An 11,065-nucleotide genomic window follows, 5' to 3' on the forward strand; every position below is an offset into this window, starting at 1 on the left:
GTCTTTTGATTTTGTTGACTATTTCCTTTGCTGTGCAAAAGCTTTTTATCTTGATGAAGTCCCAATAGTTCATTTTTGCCCTTGCTTCGCTTGCCTTTGGCAATGTGTCTAGGAAGAAGTTGCTGCAGCTGAGGTCGAAGAGGTTGCTGCCTATGGTCTCCTCAAGGATTTTGATGGATTCCTGTCTCACATTTAGGTCTTTCATCCGTTTTGAGTCAATTTTTGTGTGTGGTGTAAGGAAATGGTCCAGTTTCATTCTTCTGCATGTGGCTGTCCAATGGGTGCAGTATTTTTTAAATGTTAATTAGAATCTGTTGGTAGATGGTGTTGGTGAGTTCTTCTGTATCCTTGCTGATTTTCTATCTAGTTGTTCTACCAATTGTTCAGAGAAGGGTGTTGAAGTCTCCAAATATAAGTGTGGATTTACCTATTTCTCACTTAAGTTCTATTCCTTTTGACAGAGAGAGACACAGCAAGAGAGGGAACACAAGCAGGGGGAGTGGGAGAGGGAGAAGCAAGCTTCCTGGCGAGCAGGGAGCCCGATGCGGGGCTCAATCCCAGGACCCTGGGATCATGACCTGAGCCGAAGGCAGATGCTTAATGACTAAGCCATGCAGGTGCCCCAGTTCTATTACTTTTTGCTTCACATAATTTATAGCTCTGTTGTTTGGTATATATCCATTTATGATTGCTATGTCTTCTTGGTGAGTTGATCCTTCTATCATTTTATAATGTTTTCTCTGTCTCTGATAATTTTCTTTGCTCTGAAATTTATTTTGTCTGATATTATTGTGGTCACTCATTCCTGCTTTCCTTTGATTACTTTTGCATGATATATCTTTTTCCATCCTTTTACTTTCAATTTTTCTTTATTGTTATATTTAAAGTGAGTTTCTTATAGATAGCATATTGTTGGGTCATGCTTCCCCCCCCAACTCTACCAATCTCTGTGTTTTAATTAGTATATTTAGGCCATTTAGATTTAATATAATTATTGATATATTGATATATTAAGGCTTAATCCTGATATTTTTCTGTTTGTTCTGGCTTTTTTTTTTAATTATTTCACTGTTGGCGCCTGGATGGCTCAGTTGGTTAAGCGACTGCCTTCGGCTCAGGTCATGATCCTGGAGTCCCGGGATCGAGTCCCGCATCGGGCTCCCTGCTCGGCAGGGAGTCTGCTTCTCCCTCTGACCCTCCTCCCTCTCATGCTCTCTGTCTCTCATTCTCTCTCTCTCAAATAAATAAATAAAATCTTTAAAAAAATAAATAAATAAAATAAAATTATTTCACTGTTTTCTTTTTACTGTCTTCCTGTGCTTGACATCATTAATTGTCAGGAAATGTAAATTAAAACCACAATGAAATGATATTACACACTCACCAGAATGGATCAAATTTAAAAAACTGAAAATGTAGATGTTGAAAAGATTGTGGAACAACCAGAAATCTCACACAATGTTGTTGGTAGTGTAAAATGGTACAAACACTTTTGGTAAATGTCTGACATTTCTTATGAAACTAAATATACACCCATCCTATGACCCAGTTTTTCCCTAGGAATTTACCTATGATAAATGAAAACATTTATACCACAAAAATATTTGTATAACAATGTTCACTACAACTTTATTCATCATACTCCCAAACTGGAAACAGCTCAAGTGTCTATCAATAAGAAAATGGATATACTGTGGTATATTTATACAATGGAATGCTGCTCAGCAATTAAAATGGACAAACTATCGGGATGCCTGGGTGGCTCAGTTGTTAAGTGTCTGCCTTCGGCTCAGGTCATGATTCCGGGGTCCTGGGATGGAGTCCCACATTGGGCTCCTTGCTCAGTGGGGAGCCTGCTTCTCCCTCTCCCTCTGCTGCTCCCCCTGCTTGTGCTCTCTCTCTCTCTCTCTGACAAATAAATAAAAATCTTAAAAAATAAAAAATAAAAAATAAATAAAATGGACAAACTATCTTCCATAAGTAGCATAATTTGTGCCTTACAAGAGTCTCAAGTGCACTGACTATGAAGAAGATGAATATAGGCCCATATCTACTGCACAACCAAAAGTAGTAGGTATCACTTGTACTCACTTCCCATGTCCAGAACTTAGTCACATGACCACATTTCGCTTTAAGAGGGTTTGGCAGTATAGTCTTTTGCTGGGTGATTTTATGCCTAGTTAAAATTCAGACAATCTATTAATAAAGGAAGAATGGGCTATGTGGCAGTCACTGTCACAATTAAATTGAAAAACTAACAATAAGGTGATAAAAATTTACATTTGTAGACATTTGTTTAAATATTTATTGCTTTTGATGTTTTGTATCTTGAATTCTGTAAAAAAAAGGGGAGGGAGAGAGGTGGTCCTAAACATTTTGGGGGGCCCTTGAGAAGCTTGTTAGCTCCCGGTGCTGGGCTTGTGGTGCCTAAAGGATACAAGATATCTGAAGATGATGAAACCACTGAGAGAGGAAAGGTGTGAGCTCTCTCAGCCCCAGTCCCTATTCTAGACAAGAAGTTAGCCTTTCAAAGGACTTGGGGCCAGATTCAGTATGCAAGTTGTGGGGCTAAAGGAATATAGACACTTAGACAAACATAGCAACGGATCCTTATGTAGTTGGGGAATAGTCCATAGGGGTGGGGGAGGAGGAAGTGGGAAGGTAGGGGGAAGGAAATAACAACCAGAATGAGGCTCAGGGCCAAGAAATTGGAAAGGGAGACAAAATCACATGGACAGACATATACAATGGTAGGTTTCAGAGCAGATTACAAAAGTCATTGTGAGTCATCAGTGACAGTGCTGTTATTTAAAAATAAACATAGCGTTTAGATAGCTCCAGGCTCTGAGGGAAAAATAGAGGTTGAATTTCATAGGCCCTGTCCCAGGGTATCTACAGTTCATAAATAAACATGTATGGGATGGGGAAAGTAACTCATGACTCAGCTCTTGGAGAAGATGAGCTCAGTGCTCTAGTCTGTGAAAGGTCCTCGTGGGAATTGGAAGGAGCTCTGGGCTGGGAGGCTGGGATCTGGGTTCATGTTCTGTGTCTATCACTATTTGTTTGAGTATATGAACTCCTTTGGGGAAGGACATGCATACTTTGATCCCTAGATCCCCAACTACCCTAGTGCCTGGCACTCAGTAAGTTCTTAGTGAATATTTGCAGAATGAATGAATGATTTGTTAAATAAACAACTAGTTGTGTGTCCTGAACTGAGACCTTTTACCAGGGGTCTTGACCATAAAAGGAAACAGTGACCTTTTACCTTTTACCTTGACCTTTTACCTTTTACCAGGGGTCTTGACCATAAAAGGAAACTAAAAGGAAACAGTGGATCAAGGTAGCCTTAAGGTCCCTAGTGACCCTAAATTTTCAGGACATGAGGATGAATGTTTGACTACCATCACCCTAAAAGGTGTGTATCTCATAGCATGCTGAATCAAGCCTAAACTCAACCTATAAGCTTCAGTGCAAAGACTGCTCTTCCACAATGCCACCCTGGCCCCTCCCTCAACAACTTGTCTGTACCTCTGCGAATATATAATCTGCTTGGGTTATTGTGTGTTGGGTTAGACCACCCTCCCATCCCTGACTTGACCTGTGACTTGAGAATACAGAGTAAAGCGAACACTTACCATGCACTAAGGGACTCAAAAAGCTTTAAAATCATCAATGCATTTAATATCTTAACAACCCATAAAGTAGGTACTGTTATTTTCACTGAGACACAAAGTGAATACTTTGCTTACTATTAAGCTGCTAGTAAGTGCTAGGGACAAGATTCAAATCTGGGTAATCAGGCTACAGAATCCTTGCCCTTAACCAGGATTCAAATACCCCCATAGCATGCATCTCATAGTTTGGCACATAGGAGGTACTCAGCAAAAATGTTTGTTGAATAAATAAATAAAACAAAACCAATAAACTGAGAAGCTGGGTGTTTGAAGGGCCTACAGTTCCCCTGAGAACCCACCTGCCTACTGAGCCCCAGCTTTTCCTCAGCATATGGAGTTAGTGTATTATTTCATCTGTCCATTCATCCATCCCTCCCTTTACATTAATTCAATGAATAGCTACTGTCCTACCCCACCCCACAGTGAGTGCCAGTGATACAAAGTGGATTGGCACAGAAGTAGAGACGGAGGTATCCACAGACAATCCACAGACAATGACATGAGCAACACAAAAGAGGGAACCACACTAACTTTACCTGGGCGGGGTCAGGGAACACTTCTTAGTCTAGGGGGATGAAGTTCAATTTGGGGTTTTAAAAATCTGCTCCAGATCCCTGTTGGACCAGGGTCCTGCCTGATTCCAGTCCATGTAACTGGAGACAGAACAGCCTGTCTTCCCAGCTGCTGGCTGCAATCTTGCCCTGAGAATCCATAGCGCTGTCTGTGGTCTGAATCCTGGTGTTCTTGTTGGCTACTGTGCCCCTACATTGAGACATACCCCTTTGGACCCTGATTCTGGCTATTGATCCTGAATTGTTAGCTCCAGGGTCACAGCCAACCATGGCCCACTTGCCAGATTCCATCTGCTCCCTCCCTTTCTCAATCGGCAATGCCAGGGGCCCAGTACGACCCTAAGCATGTGATGTCATAGACCTGACACCTCTTGGTTCCCTGATCTCTAGTACTGTTGACCCTCATCTCATCTTCAAAGGAGTCACAGATAAAACGAAGCAAGGACTCGAGCCAAAGCAGGCCTGTGAGGGCTCTGCCATGCTTGTGTAGACTCTGCATGTCAGTGCTGTACCAACCTCAGAAATCATTCAGATCTCTGCCCTCCCTGAGGTTCAGGAAAGGCAAGGGACTTACAAAAGAGCATTCAGGGAAAGAAACAAGACTGGAACTTTGGGGTCCTGACTACCAGCCTAGTGTTCTTTCTGTTACACTAGGGGTTCTGAAATCCATTTTTAGTATGGAGACTTCCTATTGAAATTTTACATAGATCTCCATTATATAAAGCAGAATGCTTCTGCTTCTTGGCCTCTCTCTCCCTGTTTCAGCCTTAAGTCACTTCTTTTTTTATCATTAGCTCTCAACAGTGGAGATTGGTCCAGTGAGATCCTAAGCCCATGCATAAACGGCCTGTTTCCATCTATCTCACCTTCCACGCTACATCCAGACACCTTCCAAAAACTCAGAGTTTTCTGTGCCACCCTCCTGTTTAAAAACATCCATTCATCTATTTGGCCAACAATATTTATTAAATGTGCTCATTGTGACAGGCAACAGTGCAACGAACAAAACAGATAGTCCCTGCCTGCTTTGGGTGGGTGGGTGAGACAGAAGAACCTGTGGGCAACATACAAGTCACTAAACAGGGTGTGCTGATTGAGAATAAATCAGGGGGATTGCTTGAGGCCAGAGAGCTGCACAGGGGCCAGTCCTGGAGAACCTTAAAGGTCACTAAAGTTATGGGTCTTTATCTTAAGAGCAAAGGGAATGCAGTTGAATGGTTTGCAGCAAGATAGCAATTCTGATGCTATTTATGTTTTAATATCACGCTGGTTGCTATGGGGGGGGGGCAGGTAGGAGGAAGGCAGGAAAGGAAGCAGAGAGGCCTGTTAACCAAGAGATTGTTGTAGTCCAAGTGAGAGATGATGGCAGCCTGGGCTGGAGGGGGGCAGCACAGATGGAGCAAGAAGAGATATGAAAGATATATTCTGGAGGTAGAATCCACAGGGCCAGTTGATGGATTTGATATGTGGGGAGTGGGGAAAAAAGAGGAATCAAGGATGCAATGCCACCCATGGACCAGTGCAGGAGGGGTCTCTTCCCTGGGCCCCACACTTTAGAGGCCTTATGTATCCGCTCCCTCCCTGGCATGCACACCCCCCACCCTCCACAGTTTAGTAAAGAAAGCATGGTTGACTTGACACTCAGGAGCTGGTGCTCAGTGCTGGCACTGCATGTTCTGTACACCGAACATTCCTTTTTGTGCTTAACCTCATTCAGGCCCCAGGGAAACACTTCATTTGTCTTGCTTTACATCCTCAATACAAAAAATTGTGTGTTTTACATGCAATAAAATGCACACATTTAAGTACATAGTGTGAGGAGATGAATGTGTCCATCTGTGTAACCACCATCCCCCTCAATCATTGATATAGACCACTTTCTTTACATGGCTGTAAAGAGGTCTTTGGCTTTGAGGTTCTGTGGCTTGTCCTGCTGCCCACATCAGAGATGGACACTGCTCTGGAGTACGCAGAGCATGTGAGTGGCGGAGCTCTTGGGGAGAGGAAGAGAGAAACACATGAACAGGTTCTGTGGAATCTCTTCTCTCAAATAGCAGGAGTGCATAATGAGACATCATTTCCCAGAGGAACAGCGTCCTTGTGCTTGCTTCTCTTTGTGTTCCGGTTTATGGTCTAGGAGGAACTCAAGAGTTGCTTGGTATTTGTAACAGTGGCACATGGCAGCTAATAAATATTTGATCATAAAAAAATTCATACTACTCTTATATTTGTTTATATGTAAACATATGGACTGGTTATAGCATGTGTGAACATGATACTGATTCTTTATGGACTTAGATATTGCTTTAAGGAATGATGAAAATCACAGTATAACTGGTGATGATTTATATAATGAAAAGATTTTGGATTATGTTTTGTTATAATTTATTACGTATGTTACTTTTTATAAATTTAGTATTTTCCCCTCTCTCACTTCCCCTCTGGTAACCATCTGTTTGTTCTCTATAGTTAAGAGTCTGTTTCTTAGGGGAACCCTCCTACCCTGTTGGTGGGAATGCAAGCTGGTGCAGCCACTCTGGAAAACAGTGTGGAGGTTCCTCAAAAAGTTGAAAATAGAGCTACCCTACGACCCAACAATTGCACTACTGGGTATTTACCCCAAAGATACAAATGTAGGGATCCGAAAGGGCACGTGCTCCCCAGTGTTTATAGCAGCAGTGTCCACAACAGCCAAACTATGGAAAGAGCCAAGATGTCCATCAACAGATGAATGGATAAAGAGGATGGGTGTATATATATACAATGGAATATTATGCAGCCATCAAAAAGACCCAAAATCTTGCCATTTGCAATGATGTGGATGGAACTAGAGGGTATTATGCTAAGCAAAATAAGTCAGTCAGAGAAATACATTTATCATATGATCTCACTGATATGAGGAATTTGAGAAACAAGACAGAGGATCATAGGGGAAGGGAGGGAAAACTGAAACAAGACAAAACGAGAGAGGGAGACAAACCATAAGAGACTCTTAATCTCAGGAAACAAACTGAGGGTTGCTGGAGTGGAGGTGGGTGGGAGGGATGGGGTGGCTAGGTGATGGACATTGGGGAGAATATGTGCTATGGTGAGTGCTGTGAATTGTGTAAGACTGATGAATCAGACCTGTACCTCTGAAACAAATAATACATTATATGTTAATTAAAAAAAAATAATAAAGAGTCTGTTTCTTGGTTTGTCTTTCTCTTTTTTCCTTTGTTCATTTGTTTTGCTTTTTAAATTCCACACGAGTGAAATCGTATGGTATTTGTCTTTCCCTGACTGACTTATTTCACTTAGCATTATGCTCTCTAGTTCCATCCGTGTTGTTGCAAATGACAAGATTTCATTCCTTTATATGGCTGAATAATATTCCTTTGTATATATATATGTATATATATATATACACCACGTCTTCCTTATCCATTCATCTATCGATGGACACATGAACTGCTTCCATAATTTGGTTATTGTAAATAATGCTGCCATAAATATAGGGTTGCATGTATCCCTTTGAATTAGTGCTTTTGTATTTTTTGGGTAAATACCCAGGAGTGGAATTACTAGATTGTAGGGTAGTTCTATTTTTAACTTTTTCAGGAATCTCCATACTGTTTTCCACAGTGGCTGCACCAATTTGCATTCCCACCAACAGTGCAAGAGGGTTCCCCTTTTTCCACATCCTCTCTAACACTGTTTCTTGCATTTTTGTTTTTAGCCATTCTGACAGGTGTAATAAGGTGATACCTTATTGTGGTTTTGATTTATAATTTCTCTGATAATTAGTGATGTTGAACATGTTTCTCTGATAATTAGTGATGTTGAACATGTTTTCATGTGTCTGTTGGCCATCTGCATGTCTTTGGAGAAATGTCTGTTCATGTCTTCTGCCCATTTAACCAGATTATTTGTTTTTTTGGCTGTTGAGTTATAGAAGTTCTTTGTCTATTTTGGATATTAACCCTTTATTAGATATGTCATTTGCAAATATCTTCTCCCATTCAGTAGGTTGCCTTTAGTTTTGTTGGTTGTTTCCTTTGCTGTACAGAAGCTTTTTATTTTGATGTAGTCCCAATAGTGTATTTTTACTTTTGTTTCCGTTGCCTCAGGAGACATATCTAGAAAAATGCTACTACATCTGATGTCAGAGAAATTACTGCCTGTGCTCTCTTCAAGGATTTTTATGGTTTAAGGTCTCACATTTAGGTCTGTAATCCATTTTGAATTTATTTTGTATATGGTGTAAGAAAGTAGTCCAGTTTCATTCTTCATCATGTTCCTGTCCAGTTTTCCTAATACCATTTGTTGAAGAGACTTTTTCCCATTGTGTATTATTTCCTGCTTTGTTGAAGATTAATTGATCATATAGTTGTGGGCTCATTTCTGGGTTTTCTATTCTGTTCTATTAATCTATTTTGTGCCAGTACCATACTGTTTTGATTACTATAGCTTTATAATATAACTTGAAGTCCAGAATTGTGATGCCTCCAGGTTTTTTCTTTTTCATGATTGCTTTGGCTCTTCAGGGTTGTTTGTGGTTCCATACAAATTTTAGGATTGTTTGTTCTAGTTTGGTGGAAAATGCTGTTGGTATTTTTATAGGGATTACATTAAATCTGTAGATTGCTTTGAATAGTATAGACATTTTAACAATATTTGGTCTTCAAACCCATGATCATGAAATGTCTTTCCATTTCTTTGTGTCATCTTGAATTTCTTTCATCGGTGTTTTATACTTTTCAGAGTACATGTCTTTTACCTCTTTGGTTAAGTTTATTCTAGGTATTTTATTAGTTTTGGTGCAATTATAAATGAGATTGCTTTCTTATTTTCTCTTTCTGCTGCTTCATTATTAGTGTATAGAAATACAATAGATTTCTGTACATTAATTTTATATCCTGCAACTTTACTGAATTCATTTATCAGTTCTAGTAGTTTTTTTCTGGAGTCTTTAGGGTTTTCTATATATAATAGTGTGTCATCTGCAAATAGTGAAACTTTTATTTCCTCCCTACCGATTTGGATGCCTTTTATTTCTTTTTGTCATCTGATTGCCGTGGCTAGGACATCCAGTACTATGTTGAATAAAAGTGGTAAGAGCGGACATCCTTGTCTTGTCCCTGACCTTAGGGAAAAAGCTCTCAGTTTTATAATTTATTACATATGTTTTATTAATTTGATATAAATATAATTTTTTATATTTTGATATATAAATATAATTATTATGAAATATATAATTTATTATGCATTCCCATAACAATATTTGACCTACATATAATATATAAAATTCATGATACATTTTTTAATCTAAAATATTGCCTTAAGAAGTTTATTGAAAATTCCAGTTACCACTGAAAAGTTTTTCCAAATTGAAATTCGTAAAAAAGAGTAAAAAAGTAAAAAAAAAAAAAAAGTCTAAAATACACAGTGAGGGGCGCCTGGATGGCTCAGTCGTTAAGCGTCTGCCTTCGGCTCAGGTCACGATCCCAGGGTCCTGGGATCGAGCCCCACATCCGGCTCCCTGCTCTGCGGGAAGCCTGCTTCTCCCTCTCCCACTCCCCCTGCTTGTGTTCCTGCTCTCGCTATGTCTCTCTCTGTCAAATAAATAAATAAAATCTTTAAAAAAAATAAAATAAAGTAAAATACACAGTGATTCACCAAGCTTATCTAATTTTGGACTTTATTGCCAATCAAACAAAATTATTTGAAAAATCTTGATTATAACAATGTAATTAGTGATTTTGTTAAAATGAAGGCAAGAACAAATTTTATGAAATATATAATGATTTATGAATCACATATTTCTTTTTTACACATATATTACTATCCATCAAAAGAATGCCATTAAATTCAGTCACCTTTGATATTTTGCCAGTTTTCAATCATAAAGTATCCATAGCTTTTGAGCAAAAGAAGCCAGACACAAAAGAGTACACTGCCTAATTCCATTTATATGAAGTCCTGTAATAGGCAAAACTAACCTATGGTGATAGAAATTGGATGGGTGGTTGCCTGCAAGAGAGAAGAGGGGAAATTGGCTGCAAATAGGCATAAGGAAACTTTCTAGGCTAATGGTCATTGACTGGGGTCATGGTTACACAATGTATTTGTTGAAGCTCCTCCAACTATGCCCTTTAAATGTGTGCATTTTATTCTATGTAAAAAATGCCTCAAAAAAAGTTAAGGAGGTTTTTCTCTTAACAAATAAGTAATTGACTTAATCTGATGTATAACTTTTAAAATATTCAGCATTATGGCATTATATTTTTGGCCTGGGCCCAGAGATAATGCCTTGGTTTCCAGCAAGAGTCCCTGGACAGATGATGGTACCATTACTGAGATGGGGAAAGCACAGGAGGGTTATATTTGGTGGGGGCAGGGATCATGTGCAGCTGGTGCATTTCAGGACTGCAGTATGGCTGTGCCTGTTAGGAAAACCACTGCTGCTGTGAGCCTCCTTGCCACCCCAGCTGCTTGGACTTTCCCCTGGGACCCCCACTCTCCAGCATCTAAAGTGTTAATGCCTGGCACAGCTATGGGCCTTTGGGATGCTGATCCCAAACCCTGGGAATCTGCTGGTGCCTCTGCCCTAAATATTTTTAATATCTCTGCTGGTGGGCTGGACAAGGAAGCATGTAAGTCAGGATTCTTTCTGGGAAATACAAAGTTAGAGATGACTATAAGACATCCAAGTGGAAATGTCAACACAATATATATAATGGATAGAAATTAAGAGATGAGGTCTGGTCTGGACATAAAGATGTTGGCTCCCCACTGCCAACACAAATCCAGACTCCCTTAGGCTGATCATCCAGC

Source organism: Neomonachus schauinslandi, chromosome 11, assembly GCF_002201575.2.
Source record: "Neomonachus schauinslandi chromosome 11, ASM220157v2, whole genome shotgun sequence".
Lineage (NCBI taxonomy): Eukaryota > Metazoa > Chordata > Mammalia > Carnivora > Phocidae > Neomonachus > Neomonachus schauinslandi.